This window comes from Periplaneta americana, chromosome 10 (assembly GCF_040183065.1).
Source record: "Periplaneta americana isolate PAMFEO1 chromosome 10, P.americana_PAMFEO1_priV1, whole genome shotgun sequence".
Classification (NCBI taxonomy): domain Eukaryota; kingdom Metazoa; phylum Arthropoda; class Insecta; order Blattodea; family Blattidae; genus Periplaneta; species Periplaneta americana.
Window position 1 is genome coordinate 183,365,179 of NC_091126.1, and position 17,064 is coordinate 183,382,242.

The 17,064-nt window shown below is 34.8% G+C and overlaps 1 protein-coding gene across 4 annotated transcripts in view; it reads right to left on the reverse strand.

The window, feature by feature from the left end:
• Positions 1–17,064, reverse strand: part of LOC138708244 (U1 small nuclear ribonucleoprotein A-like) — a 66,663-nt gene that overhangs the window by 17,905 nt on the left and 31,694 nt on the right. The window lies entirely within an intron of this gene.

The following is a 17,064-nucleotide window of genomic DNA, read 5'->3' on the forward strand; positions in this document are numbered from 1 at the left end:
GGCGGCAGCAGCAGCATAGTATATATTTAATCTGGTAGAGAAAAGGCCATCAGGCCTTCTCTTCTTCCCCTCTACCAGGAGATTACAATTACAATATTAAGAATATAATTACAATTAATATTAATTTACAATTACAATAAAAGTCAAAGTACTATAAGATTACATGATTAATAAAAGTTAGACAATTTATTATAGAAGTCAAGAACAAAGGAAGATTTTTTTTTTTTAACTGAAGTACAAATTAAACCTAGGATAATAAAATTATAGTGATTAAATTACAGGATATTTAAATGTTTTATGCTAGAATAAAATAACTATTTACAAGAAGCCATGTCTGAAAAAGTCTCAGATACTGATGAAGTACCTAGTAAGTTTGAGTTTGAATTCAATTTTATTTCGACAGTCCCTGATGCTAACAGGTAGCGAATTCCAGAGTCTTGGCAGTGCTATTGTGAAAGAGGATGAGTACGAGGAGGTGCGATGAGATGGTATTGTTAGTACTGTTTCATGGCGAGAGTGTGTGTTCAGATTGTGTGGGAAGAAAGGTAAGTGAAGCGAGACGACAAGTACGAAGAAATAGAAGAGTTCAATATTTCGAAGAAAAGGTGAGTGAATGTAAATTTCTTTTCTTATCTAGTTTAAGCCAACCTATTGCTTCCAGGGATGGGGTAATACGATCATATTTGCGAACATTACTTACAAAATGTAAACAAAAATTATAAGCACATTGAAGTTTCATTTTGTTGTCAGTAAAATGTCAGCATAGTCAAAATAGGGCAATGCAAGCTTCTGCACAAAGGACTTTTTTAAGCAAGAGGGAAGATGAACATTTATCCTTTTTTAATAGAATATACTTTTCTACAAGTTTCTGTGATTTGCATGTCCTAGTTGAGATTATTATCCATGTGAATGCCAAGATTTTTTACTGAAGAACTGAAAGGAATATGGACTGTACTTACTTTAACGAGGGAAATGTCAAATTGTTTTACAGCATCATTTTGCCATTTGTGTCCCAATATAATTGCTTGTGTCTTTTTAGGATTGACTTTATGAGGGAGTTTCTTTGTCCATGTCACAATCGAGTCAATGCCTTCATTCATTTTGTCTATAGCATCGTTTACTCAGTCTAAGTGGGAAGAGATGTAGCACTGAGGTCATCAGCATACAAGTGATAGTTACAATGCCTTACAAGTGATGTAATATCACTGACATATATTGTGAACAACAATGATCCGAGTACCGACTCCTGTGGTAATGCCAGCAGGAACTTCGGTTCCCTGATACAACACATTGTTGTCTTTCCCATAAGTAGGATTCGAACCAACTCACAACTCTGACAAATACAGATTTCTCAATTTATGGATGAGCAAGTCAAAATTTACAGAGTTGAAAGTTTTGCTAAGATCAAGAAGAGTTAATACAGTCACTTTATTAGAGTCAATTGCTTCACGAATGTCTTTGATCACTTTAAGTAGAGCAATGCTTGTGTTGTGTCCAACTCTGAAACTTGACTGATATTTATCAAATAGTTTGTGTTCGTTCATGTAGTTAGTAATTTGTTTGTGTACGATTCTTTCCAGTGCTTTTGATGTGGCTGGCAGGATGCTTATTGGTCTATAATCGTTCAAGTCGGTGGGAACTTTGACTTTTGGAAGAGGAAGAATGAAAGCTTGCTTCCATATTTTAGGGAAAGTTGAAGTGATTAAGCAACTAATGAATATGTGTGCAATTGTAAGTAGTACAACGTCCTGTATTTTCTGCATAAGTAATATGCTAATAATGTCCTGGCCTTGGGCTTTCGTCTTGATGTGTCGGATGGCTTTCATTATGTCAATAGGAGTGACGTCTGTGAAATAGAATTTGTCTCGAGTTGGGGGAGCTGATTCAGGCAAAACTGTGTCTTGTTTCGTTGTGTCGTCTAAGGTGGGTTGCTTTATAAAATGTTCATTCAAGCGGCCAAGTGGGATAGGAATGTCTACTTGTTCACCAGCCCTTCTAAGTTCAATTTCCTTCAGATTTTTCCATAACTCGGTAGGGGTGGTGTTGGGCTCTGTAAGTTTGTAAGAGTATTTCAATTTACAGTTTCTTATTAGTTGACTCGTTCTATTTCTGAGGTGTTTATAGAAATTAAAATTTTCGTCATTTATGTCGTGGGCGTATTTTCTATAAGCTGAGTCTACAGTTCGTAATGTCCAGATCGCATGCCATGGATGTTGTACAGCATCTTCCTTCAGTTCAATATCATCTACTCTTTTAATATCCCTGTAAGTAATTACTCTGAGAGTCGATTTAGGACACTGCAGATTATATGAAAGATAAATTATATCATTCCCTGATAGTCCTGGTGCAGGCAACTGTCCATGTGTCAGTATTTTGTTGGTATTGTTAGTAATTATCAGTCTAGTAATGTGTCTGCGCCTTGGGAGCTAGAGGTAGGATTATCATATCAAGGCACTGGAAGAATGACTGAAGTCTTTTAGTCGTACTAGAATGTGAGTCAAGTAAATTTGAATTGAAGTTTCCCATGATTATAAAGTTCTCATAATGCGGTGTTACATTAAGTAAGGCAGTTTCGAAATCATCTACATCATAAACATTTGGGGGGTTATATATACTACTATGTATTATTACTGCATTAGGCTTCGTACTTTCGCAGCTGTAAACAAAGTATTGCATTTCCAATCTCTCAACAGAAACTCGATTTTTTCCATAATCATTACAGATAGAGAAACTGTTATTTGAACATATCTACTAGTTTTATTGATATCTATTACTAGTTCAAATTAATGCAGTTATACCCCTGTGTGTCTTATATATAAAGTAGCAATAATAATAATAATAATAATAATAATAATAATAATAATAATAATAATAATAATAATAATAAACGAACAATTCAAAATATACTATTTTGAATAAGCCATCTCGGCTAGCTATGAAACAGAAGAACATGTATCTGACACTTTATGGATCAAATTATGGAACAAATAATACCACTCACACTTTTATACATGTTTTCATAAATTATTAATTCCATAAATGAGTTTCTAGAATTCAGCCCCAAGAATGTGTTTAATCTCATTAAAACTGATAGTGAATTACGAATTATGGAAGCAACACCACCTATTCTTCCTTTCTATGGCAGATTGTTCATGAAATTTGGTAGGTATTTTGCTTCTGCACTGAGTGATGATTCTTGCTTAGGTTTATCTTGATTCCTGACTCTTTAAATTCCTGTTTTTGATTATCTGATTTTGACAAAGCTCTGAGCATTCCGTTACATTAGCTTTGATTTGTCATATTGCTTTCAGATTCTTTCTTTGTTTAAATGTTTTACTAAGGCTGACATTACACTATCAAAGTTCTTTGACAAAGAATATGATAAAATATTTTATAAAAGATCTGTGATAAAAGGTAGGATTTTGAATATATTACACTATATAAAATATTTTATCAAAGATAACCTAAAATTAAGAAACAAGAATCATCAGTCTCCACTTATAGTTAAATAAAATAAAATCTTTTTTTTTGATCGCAGATATGCAAAAATGAATGGTAATAGTACTATGCATGCTTAGCTGCAGTTAGGCTAGTTCAATATGTATATTGCTGAAAGGAAATGTCTGTGGGTTAAACCATGTATTGCGAGACAAGGCAAGAAAAGTATCCATCAAAACTCACTAAAAAGAAGTACAATGTGAGGACTTGAAAAGTTGTATAAATTATTTGAGAATGGATAAAGGTAATTTTCAGTTTGTCCACACTTGTGCATCACTCATGTACAGCAGTTATAGTCTCTACTACTTTTATGTACACCTTTAATCTTTTACTTCTGTTTTTGTATTCCATGTTTTGTAACATCTCATTTGCTTCATATTCTCATTAACGGCATTTTGGTCGTAATAACAGTCCAACAATATTTACGTTACGCCATATTGGTTTCAAGCTAGGCAGATATTTTATAAAAGATAACAAGATGCACTTATATTTTATAAAAGATCTTTTAGCAATGAAACTTTTATGAAAGAAAACCTATTACACTGTCATATATTTTATAAAAGGTCTTTATCAAAGAACTTTGATAGTGTAATACCAGCATAAGGAGCATTTATACATTATTTTACTATATTCACTGCTTTTTATCTAGAATAAAACCAAATTTAAGATCTATGAAAGTTATGTAGGTCTTATAATTCATTTTCAATCTATATTTAGACCTTTCCTACAGAAAATTCAGAGAGTCACTGTACACATTTATTTTATCACCCAGCCAGAGAAGCAATTTTTTTTTTAAGTTGCCACAATAATTCCAATGTCACTGTCATGTTGATTACTCAATAAAATTATACCAGTATCGTTTATTTTCAATTTTATCAGTTGGCAAATCTAAGCTTCGGCAATAATTGTCGCAGTTCCTGCATTCTGTTGAGTTGAACACCAAATGGAGTGGGAGGTCATGTAAACTGAGGGCAAGCTATAGGATACTTCTAAATTCATGAACAGAGCTCATCAAAACCAATAAGTTAGCACAAAACACAAAGATAACACTCTCACAACAGGTTATATAGCCATTCAAAATAATTAAAACATTTCCCATATGAAGTAATGACAGTAAAAGAACTCAAAGTGGTTGACCAAAAAAGAGAAGTGAACTACTGCGAATCATTTCAAAATTTTATTAGATAGAGAAATGTTGTTGTTTTCTAATGCCAGGCGCTTGACAATAAAGTCATTTGACCTCTTGCACTCCAATATTTTTCAAAGATATTATCATGGCCAGCCACTGAAGCACAGATTTTGAGGTGTTCCAAATCCATTTCTTGGTTTGAGTTGCACAATGGGCAGTTAGGGGACTGATATATTCCAATTCTATGCAGGTGTTTGGCCAAACAATCATGGCCTGTTGCCAATCTAAATGCAGCTACAGACGATTTTCGTGGTAAATCTGGAATTAACTGTGGATTATGATGCAGTGAGTTCCATTTTTTCCCTTGAGATTGTGTTATCAAATTTTGTTTGTTGAAGTCTAAGTATGTAGATTTAATAAATCTTTTCACAGAGTAATACGTAGATTTAGTAACAGGTCTGTAAGTAGCAGTGCTGCCCTTCTTTGCTAAAGCATCCGCATTCTCGTTTCCCAGGATTCCACAATGGGATGGTATCCATTGGAATACAATTCTTTTATTGAATGATATTAATTGAGAGAGCATTTTAGTTATTTCTGCTGTTTGAGATGAAGGTGTGTGTTTAGAGACTATTGATAGAATAGCTGCTTTGGAGTCTGATAATATAACTGCATTTTTAAATTTATTGATGTGGCATAGAAGATTCCTGAGACTTTCACTTATTGCAATGATTTCTCCATCAAAACTTGTTCCATACCCAAGAGATCTATAAAGTGAGAAGAGACAGCACGTAACACCTGCACCAGCACCTTGTTCTCTGGAGATCAAGGATCCGTCAGTGTATAAATGAAGCCAGTTTTGTGGAGGGTACCTAATATTAATTGTCTCTAAAGACAAATGTTTTAGTATTTCAGTGTTTACTTCTGATTTTAGTATTTCTTCTGTTAAATTTAGATTATATTCTATATTTAATAGAGTTAAAGGGTTTGGTTTAATTTGTAGGTTTTCTTTTAAATTCGGGATATTGATTTTCTGTTTTAATTCTTGAACAATGGATATGAAACTTTTTTGAGTTTTCAATCTACAGAGAGGACTGTATGAATGCCAATTGTTTCCTGGTAATCTGATAAGTTTTTCATATTGAATCAGTGCTTTTTCTTCTATTGTCATTTTGATGTTGTTAATATTAGTGAGGAATCTCATAGAATCTATTGGAGTTGTTTTGATTCCACCAGTAATGAGTCTGAGAGCTTGGTTTTGAACATATTCTATTTCGTTTATGAAAGGTGAAGTAATTAAAATTTCTCCGCAGTATGTCAGCACTGGCTGTATAAACATTTTGTATGTAGTGTTCAGAGTATTCCTAGAGCATCCCCATTTCTTTCCTGCTAGTCTTTTTAGAAGGGAGAATCTTTTACGAGCTTTTTCAGAAAAGATAGAGAAATGTTAATGTTGCTTTTTACATGAATATAATAATTTATATCAAATACAACCGATTAATTTTAATAGACTCGATTATTCGAGTAAATATTTTTGATTGATTAACCTTACAATAAAGATTAATCGATTAAATACCACAACACTACTTAATACAATAATTATCTTAATAAAACATTAATCTTAATACAAAACAAGATAATGTAATATAAGCTATATCATTTTTAGAAATTTATGACAAGTGTATTTGAATTGTTTAAGACTCATATAAAATATATCTATTTCTCCTAAGCTATGCAATCTATTATAAATGCGAAGTCCTCTATAAATAGGACAATAATATAGAGTCCACCAAAAAATGTATACACTCTTTAAGGAACGAAAACTATTTATTATGTATTTGTTTTACATTTAAATACTGATCACACATATAGTACTGTCTTCAGTTAAGCACATGGTTACTTTAGATATTCAAAATGTTCGCCATTGGGACCAGACACACATCGCAACGACGAGCGGTCTCCGCAGTTACATCGTCAATGTTTCAATGGAGATCACTGCACATGCCGCTGTAATCTCCTGGTGAAGGTCCTCCAGCATGCGCGGCTTACATCAATAGACTTGATTTTTCACAGTTCTCCAAAGTAAAAACCCATATGGGTTAGTTCTGGCGACTGTGAGGGGAACTCAATGGGCCCTCTTCATCCAATCCAATGTCCCTGCAGATTGTCGTCTAGGAAAGCTCGTAGAGCTAGGTGGTAGTGTGTGGCATCCCATCCTGTTGGTAGAAGTCCTCATCATCAGCTCCATAAAGCACACGTATACCTGGTAAAATTGATGTGCATAACATTTCGAAGTACACTTCTCCAGTGACAGTACCAACAAAGAAAAAGAGTCCTACTAGATGATAGTCCACACCACACATGAACCCCTGGTAGACTGACTGCCTTATCCACATGAACATTCGGATTTTCCGGTGCCCAATAGACGCAGTTATGCCAATTCACTGTTCCATTAAGTTTAAACAGAGCCTCATCAGACCACACTACCTTCGTCACAAATTGTTCGTCTTCAGTTACCATTCGCAAAATTGCATTCGACGATCAGGATCATCATCATTAATCACATGCAGTAATCAGGGATGTAAACTTTCCACTTAGCAGCTTTCAACATTCGTCGTACACCTGTACTGCTAATCCCCACTTCACACGCACATTGCGTAGCAGACTTCTGTGGAGAAGTAACAAACCTTTCCAACATGAGAGCCGATGAAGCAGGACTTGTAGCAGTATGCAGTCTTCCTGATCTTCCTTTGTGAATATCACAAATTGTTTCATGCACCTCAAACTTGCCAATAATGCGTTTACTTGTTAGGTGGGTTGGGGGTTCTATTTTTGTACTCCTGCTTCCACTGACGCTGCACTTCAACGGCATTATCAAACCTCATAAACCACTTCAGAATGCATTTTCGCTGGTCGAACGTCAAGAGTGCTCCAGCCATTTTGTTTTCTCACTATCGTGATGAAGTACCGACATCTGTTGAGCAAAAGACCATACTACAACATACTCGTAATTCAAATCACTTGACAATATCAATATCCTGATACAGTCTGACAAATAGTGTATACATTTTTTTGGCGGACTCTGTAGTATGAATTTGTATTTACTTTTGGGATAAATATGATATTTGTAAAACGCATTATATATAACATAATAAGAAGTATTATCATGTATACTAATATAATCTATTTTATTATTTATTAATTTATATAAAAACAGCAAATCATTGCAATCTCTTCTATGTGGTAAGGTTGAAAAGTTAAAATATTTAATCATAAAATTGTATGTTTCATATTGTGGATAATAAAATTAGGTTTAGTTCAACTTTCCAGCTAGAGCAATTCACACAACACACGATTGTAACCGTCAGATAACCTTTAAAGTTTACATGTCACACCACTACACGATCAGAAACATGGAGTTTTGGTTGTAATTTTCTTATAATGAAACATTGATAGTGAACATTATTGTTCTCATATTCTGTACAATTTAATTTACACCTTCAAGACTAAATCATGCATGGTTCCAACAAGACAGAGCCACAGCATATATCTATCTCCCTCCCTCCCCTTCCCTCTCTCTCTCGATGAACAGCAAGCTGAAATAACTGTGTATATAGGGAGCATTTCACAAGTACTGGTGAAAGTGTCTGAAAATAAAATGGGTTCAGACCTGTACTGATGCTCATGGACATCACTTTCAACATTTATTCAGTTCACAGTGACTTTATGAAAGTCTCCTAGCTTCCTTGACTACTTTGTCCTTAACATTGCACAGAATAATTTTCAATTCATCTGGATGATCTTTTTTGGTTGGTCATTAAAAGAACCATTTATAAAATTATAAAATTGTGTAACAAGACTGTCAAGTGGGTTTAGTAGTCACTGTGGACAACTTTTAGTTCATTTACTTCCTTAAGCTCTGGCAACAGCATCTACATGTGTGTCCATGAGGGACTGTGAAAAAAAAAAAAACACACGCACGCACACACACACACACATGCAGAAGTAGGAACAGGGGAGATATTATATCTCTTCTTCTGTTTTTCTCCACTTTGATGGAGATGTTGAAGCAATAAACATAACCCTACAAACTGTAATTTCTTGGCTACAGAAATATAAAAAAAAACATTTTGTTAATGCAAACTCAGAATAAAAATTCCGACAATATTCGTCTCTCAGAAATTGCTTACTTCAAACACGATAATACCGTTATTTTGTAACTGCATAGCAGGTAGCACAGGGCAAATCTTTGCATAAAAACTTCAGAAAGAGAATAAGATATGAGGACAGTGACCAGGTCTACTCCTATTGAAAGTTGAAACATAATGCCAAACCCTTATTAAGTTTGTCAGCTCGTCTTCTTAGCATATGAAGTACATACTTTCCTGGAATTCGTCCCCTTCATCCCTTAGCCATGGATACACAGTGTGCAAGTGAGAGAGTGACTTATCTTCTTCTGTTTCTAAAATTTTGTAATCCGATTACAATAGGGGCTAGTCTGCTGTTCTGTTGCAGTTTCTTTACTGAGGTTCTAGATAAAGCTTGTGTATATATTATTTTAATGTACCGAAGTACATATGATATTTCCATGCAGATATTCTGCGTCATCATACAATGAAAGAGTAATGGAACAGAGAAAAATTCTCTCCGGCACCGGGATTTGAACCCGGGTTTTCGGCTCTACGTGCTGATGCTTTATCCACTAAGCCACACTGGATACCCATCCCGGTGTCAGACAGAATCGTCTCAGTTTAAGTTCCAACTCTTGGGTTCCCTCTAGTGGCCGCCCTCTGCACTATGTCATAGATGTCTATGAACGCAGGACTGAAGTCCACACATGTGCTGAGGTGCACTCGTTTTGAGTGACTAGTTGGCCGGGATCCAACGGAATAAGCGCCGTCTTACATCATATATATTATTTTAATGTACCGAAGTACATATGATATTTCCATGCAGATATTCTGCGTCATCATGCGATGAAAGAGTAATGGAACGGAGAAAAATTCTCTGTGGCACCGGTATTTGAACACGAGTTTTCAGCTCTACGTCCTGATGCTTCATCCACTAAGCCACACCGGATACCCATCCCGGTGTCAGACAGAATCGTCTCAGTTTAAGTTCCAACTCTTGGGTTCCCTCTAGTGGCTGTCCTTTGCACTACGTCATAGATGTCTATGAACGTAGGACTGAAGTCAACAGCATAGTTTAAATAAATCAATTGTGAGTAATAGTATACAGTGTAATTCATTCCACAAAGTGAAATATTTTAATTACTGTATAATATTTTATTTTCTTGTTCATAATTTCATTCATTCCTGTCATTTAAGGTTAGGGGAGAGACACTTCAGATTTAGTGAATCTCAGATATAGTGAATGAAATGTGAAAGTCCACAGAGGTTCATTATATCCGGAGTTGACTATATATGTAATGCTTGTATTTAATTAATATCTTAGTTATTAGTGAACATTGCAATTGGTTGGCCTGTTATGTCCACATCTTAAAATAAAATACAATAAAATAACCTGATGAAACGAGATACTGTAGTGAGACATTGTATTGGAGTTGAAGAAAAACTTGCTGTTACATTATAAACAATACTGATTTAGGAGGTCTGTCCTGCAAAAGAATTGTACTTTTTTTACCAAACGAAATTGCTATGAAAGGTTTGCTAGAACACTTTTGTATACATTTTATTATTGAAGAATTCTTTAGGTCGAAAATGAAAGGGGGGAAAAAAAAGTACTTTTAAAGAAAGATATTTTGAAAAAAGTTAAAATATGGGACAACTTATCCTGAACTATACATATGCGAAGCAATATTTATTGGCACGGTATTGTTAGTAACAAATCTGTCATATTTATTGGCACCATACTGAATAATTTCGAGGGAAAAATTGTTTCGGGGCCAGGCATCGAACCCGGGACCTTTGGTTTAACGTACCAACGCTCTACCAACTGAGCTACCCGGAAACTCTACCACACACCGATCCAATTTTTCCCTCTATATCCACAGACCTCAAAGTGGGCTGACAACCGTCAAGCAACCAATGTTGAGTGGACACTAACTGTGTGACTTAAATTGTGGTTTTCTGTTAACGAACAGTGATGTGTATTATGCAAATCAAGCTTTCAGGTATAACTCCCTGTAAAGTTGATTTGTACAATTTTTCCCTCGAAATTATTCAAATCAACTTTACAGGGAGTTATACCTGAGAGCTTGATTTGCATGGTACCATACTGTTAGTAATAAATCTGTCATGATAATAATTTCCCACCTAAAAGTTAATCTCTCTCTCTCTCTCTCTCTCTCTCTCATAAAACACAAGTTGATTATGTTGTTCTGACTACATATACATACTGAGAATTTCAACCATTAGAAAAACGGATTTTCTTCAATGCCTTTCTCCCATTATACATTATATCCAATAGAAAACAGAGATTACATTCTGTTAAACTTTATACATCACGTTTCTCAGATTATCCAATGGGAGGGAAGGGGGGACTGAAAGGTGAATCTTAGGGTATGTTACAGTCTCAGTGTCTCAAAGATTTTGAAAAAAAAAAATACATATATATTTTAATGCTATAAGATAAGCAATGCGGTACAAATTGAGATATCTGATAGCTAATGTGAGAGACAAATTTCACTGCACTCATCAATGTCACTTGTTTCATTTTAGAATACATGAAATAAAATGCCAAGGATTTGAATACCTGGCTGAAAATCCAATTATCAAAAGTCAACTTAGTGTTGATATTTACTTTTTATTCTGATGAAGTAAAAAAAGGAGTAAGTTAAGAAATAGTATTTAAAATTAGTTTATGCATGTATCCATACGCATTTCTAAATTGACATTACACTAAATTATTGTAATTTTCTAATGTAAAATGAATAGCTTTGTTTTGTTATTTCACTGTTTTTAAAGTCTTAATTTGTGTGTCCTTTACATGACATTTGATTTTCCTCATTGCTAAAAATAGAGGATAAAAGTCTTTTGACTTGTATATTCTTTGACTCTCTGAAACCCCTTTGGAATCTCCTAGAGAGGAAATAAGTAATAAATTTATTAATGTAAATTTTAAGTTTTTAAAATGTTGATTTTATAATCGGGCATTCCCAGTAACTAACAATAATTATTAATTCGTTTAAGGGGGAAAGTTAATTGGTCTGGAATAGACCCTAGACTTAACATGTCAGACGCTTGCCTGTAAGTTTTATTTTATTACTATTATTATTATTATTATTAGTTATTTCTAGAATCCATTTTTCCCTGATAAAGAATTATTCTTACTATGTATGGGTAGTCTATTGAGAGTGGGATGTTTTGTAATAGTACATTATGCAACGAGCCTATAATGATAGTAATTAAGATGCGAGGATGTTTATGAAATGAGCGCAAGCATGGTGGAAACATAGTAGAGGTGTGGGACAAGCTGTGCGTGTTTTCGTTCAGTCTGCGCATGACGTCACCTTCACTGCAGGCCACACTCGAATGACACAGTCAACATAACAGATTGTTGATGGTTAGATCTGCGTCCATAGATTTAAATGAATAAATAAAAATCATGGTTTGTGTATTCAGTAAATATTGGCAGTATAGGCTATAATAGGGTCTACCTTGAAGTGATAACATTATAAAATAGTGAACAATAAATTAAAATCAAGAGTCAAGAAATAATGTAATATGGTAATGCAATGTTAATAATTGCCTTCTGTAATATACACGTACTTTTATAACAATTATAATACATTATGCTACAAATATGCACAAAATTAGGCCCATATAACACACCCATTATATTACACATGAATTCAAGTACAATAGGGACTACCTTGAACTGTTAACGTAATACAATTATGATCTATTACATATTAAACCAAGTTTCAAGAAACGATCTGATATGGCAGGGTGTCATTAATAATTGCCTTCTGTAATATACACATGCTTTTATAATAATTACAATACGCTGTGCAATAAATATATACATACTTCGATCTATACAGTTATTTATAACATACATTATTTTATACATGAATTCAAATACTTTTGAACCTTCATTAACGTATATGTATACGCATTTCTTGGAATAATTTGTCATTATATAGTAAACAAATATTTTTATATATTTAGGCTATTGGAGACATAATATATTATAGTCTACTACATTATTTACCTTACTATTCCACACACGACATAATATAATTTCACTATTCTAAATCCCTCTCTGTTAAGCAAATACTTATTCTTATGCAATCTTTTTCATTTTCTTTATAATATTTCTCTTTGAAATTCCAGAGATTTTTATTGTTTTATTAATTTCTTTAATTATAATAAATGTTCTTGTTCTAACCAATATCGTAATTACTTCTGTCGGAAGAGGAGAACTGATTTCTTCTTCGTTTTTTCATGGCAAAATTAACCAAATTTACAGTCTTTTTTATTATAAATTTCTCCTGAGAAACGGAATCTCCGTGCACATCTGAGAATATACTGTCAACAAGCATGGAAACCAATTGTAGATCCTTAGAAGGGAGAATTAAGTTTCCTCGCGACACTGTAGTAATCCAGTCTTTTGATTAGCAGAAGTTGACAATTTTGTGGGAATTCCAAGATTCGGGTATTATATTCGGCAATATATTTTAATCTTTCCTGGGATATCCACTGTCTTGCAGAGATTTCATATATTTTTTCTGGGAGGCCTATATTTTCTTCAGGATCTCCATCGTTAGTAAATTTAACCGGTTTCACAATGCCTTTAAGAAATTCTGCCGTTACACACAGTTCTTCTGCAGATTATCATTGACTTCTGATTAGCTTGTACTAGGACCCACTATTAATGCCTCTTCTTCCAAAAGCAAATCGGACGTGTTTTGTTCTCATAAAACTGGGATAATGGATTTCGACCTAGTATGTACCACTTCAGTCTATGTTTAAAATCTAAAGCAGAGGGATGATCGTTTGTTCTACCCTTGCTTCTAATTTCCGAAAAAGAGTTTTCTACCAGATCTTGGTTAAGTTTTCTTGTGATGATGTATTCAATTTTGTACGTGCACTTCATTGCTTCATACAACCCTGTTAATGATTTTTTATTTATTAGAATCCCCTCCTGGTAAGGTAATTTCCTGTTTGCTTCTCCTACTTTAACTGTGGTCATGAAGTCATTCATTTCTGAGAGTATAATATTCTGATCTTTAAGGTTTATTCCGTAACTATGCAGCTCAAGGTGGGTACCGAATTTAGAAACGGTATTAAATAAATCAAACCAATCATTAGTTAATTTTATTGCCTTTAAGTTTCTTTCGTTTTCACCACACCATTTCATAGCCTTTGCTACCCTGTTCGAAAATAGTTGTGCTGCCAAACTAACTTTTTGTCTTTGGGTACCACAGACACTTAAGTGTAAAGGAGTTAACTCGTAAGCTAATTTTGTATCAGAGGACGAGGATGCACGTAAAAGTTCATGAATGGATTCTGATAAAATGTTCAATCCATTCAAGTTGAAAAACCATGATCTAGAAAGTGATTCCTGTGTAATTTCAATAAATGTGGAGCATCTGATTTTGGTAGAGGGTCTTGGCGTTTGCAACAATTCTCCCATTTTTTACGAAGATGTGTATCTTTCGGGAATGAAAAATATTTAATATTACTGCCTCCAGTTTTTCTATAATGAGTACTGCAACCGTACACTGCACAGTGACTCATTATGTATTGTAATTAATGTCTAGTTAGGTATATTAAAGAAAATGTACTCAACGCAATGAGCTGCGATCCCTGTCTACAGTGAAGATGACATCACACACCTCGGCCGCTATCGCAACAGCAAGCGCAGTCCCACACCTTTACTATGTTTCCACCATGAGCGCAAGCGAGTTTCATAATTTTCATACAAGTGTCTTAATTACCATTATAGGCAAGTTTCATACGACTTTTTATGGCTCGACCATATTTCTAACTTGAAATTATTCAGAAGTATTCATTTTATTCGTATCTGAGTGAAGAGCGGAAGTGACCTTATGCATAGCTTGTAAATTGTGAGATGTGCGCAGATGCGAAAGTATTGATTTTTTCCCCGAAACGAATGTCGACGACCTTGATAATCTCGTTAAACTTGATATAACCTTGAAAGTGAATTCGACATTGAAAAACGAGATGACAAATTGAATTTATTTGAATATTATTTACAATTAACGCTAATGATTATAGTAACAGAACATAACCTTCTGCGACAGTATTGGATTTCCAGCCTACATGACATTTTGCTAGTTGTCTTTCGATTGCATATCCGAGAATAATCGAAAACCTGAACTTTAATGAATAGGTGTACTTTAATGACATGCATTAAAGGACTGCTACCAGGTGTATAATTACTACATTTCGGCATGGTCGAGCATAAAATAACTTTAAAGCATATTTAAATAACTTGAAAGTTTTTCGTTGAATAAAGAGACACACGAGTATCAGTTTATTAATAGCTTTATTGCTGATCACTGCTTGCTATTATTATTGTAAAATTAGGAATTATATATAAAAAAGTTTCTACAGGTTCCCCTATGTGTCTGCATAAAGATTAATTTTTGGTCTTACAGAATATAATAGTAACAATGATTATTACAGGAAAAAATTCCCTCCGGCACTGGGGATCGAACCCGGGTCTTTGGTTCTATGCACCAAGTGCTCTAACCTCGATCCGGTGCTGTGGATTGAACTTCGGCATAGCTCAGTGGTTAGAGCACTTGGTACGTAGAACCAAGGATCCGGGTTCGATCCCCGGTGCCGGAGCGAATTTTTCTCCTCTTCATTGTTCCCTATGTGTGATTTAAAGACTACAAAATGCCAGATTGTACCATATTCAGATGCAATAATTATGCCAAGAAAATAAGAGGCAGAAAAGTCAAATACTTCCAGTTTACAAGAAATGATGACCTGGCTACAATATGTAAGTGAAATGGCAAACATACTGACACACCAAAGTCAGATTGCAGCTACATTTGCAGCTATGTGTAGCCACCCAGTAGCGTAATTGTAGCCACATCTGGGCACAGCCTTAATGCCTTACAGCTCTGGCCAATTCAATTATAAAGAGGCTTTCATTGTTGGATTATTTTCATTGCAGTCAGAGGATTATTCACAGTGCATGTATACTTTCGGATATTCAGATAAGACCATTGTTATTGCATTGGTAACATTTAACAGCTAGTTTTATTACATTATGTTTCTCTGAATGAATCTATCCCTTCCCTAGGAACATTACGAGGTGCGTTTGAGAAGTTTGTGGGCTGATACATAGATGGCATTGAAAACATGTCAACAATGCCGCTATTGCTAGTGGCCATTTTACATTAGTTCAAGCAAGCTAGTGGCCATTTTACATTAGTTCAAGCACGAAAAATCATAATTTTCCATTGACTACATTTTGTGTAGTTTAATTTTGAAGCCAGTGCACTTTACACATTGGCAAAAATGGAAAATATCGACCTTCGTGCTGCCACTAAATATTTCGTAAAAAAGGGAATGACTTCAACAGAAATTAAAGCAGACATGGATGCTACACTGGAGGAATGCGCTCCAGCATATTTCGTCTGTGAAAAAATGGGTGGTACTATTTACACATAGTCGAGAAAATGTGGAAGACGACCCCTGCAGTGGACATCCAGTAACAGCAACAAGTGAAGAAATTTGAAAATCGTGGAAAAAAATCCACAATATGGTGTTGAATGTCCGTCGACTGGAAGTGCGGGAATTTAGCAAGATATGCGTATCTCAAGTGAACGGGTGTGTCACATCTTAGTCAATGTCTTGGGCATGTCCAAGGTCTCCACAGGATGTGTTCCGAATTTGTTAACACCAAAACAAAAGCATGACCAATGTCAAGTATATGGTTCGATTCTAGAGGTAGTTTGTGTCCATTGATGAAACCTGGATCCACTACTATATACCAGAGACAAAATGGCAGTCTACCTCCAAAGAAAGTAAAAGCTGTTCAATCGGTTGGGAACATCATGGCATTCATGTTCTGGAATTCTAAGGGAAGAATCATGATTGATTATCTAGCAAAGGGGAAAACTATAACCAGAGAATGTTATTCAAATTTCCTGCAGCAACTGAAAAGAAAAATTTGCGAAGAGGCCAGGTATGTCCAAGAAGAAATTGTATCATCACAATAATGCACCTGTTCATATTATGTCTGCAATCATGGCTGTTAAGCTACACGAACTATGGTTCAAATTGTTGCCGCACCCAGATCTCTCACCCTCAGACTTCTTTCTTTTCCCGAAGCTCAAAACTCACTTGGCTGGGAAGAAATTTTCGTTGAATGAAGAGGTTATTGCAGCAGCAGAAGGCTTTTTTTTGCTGACCTCGAGGAATCTGTGCACAATGGTATAGCAGCATTACAGCACTGGTGGACGAATATGTGAATCTCAAGGGGGATTATGTTGA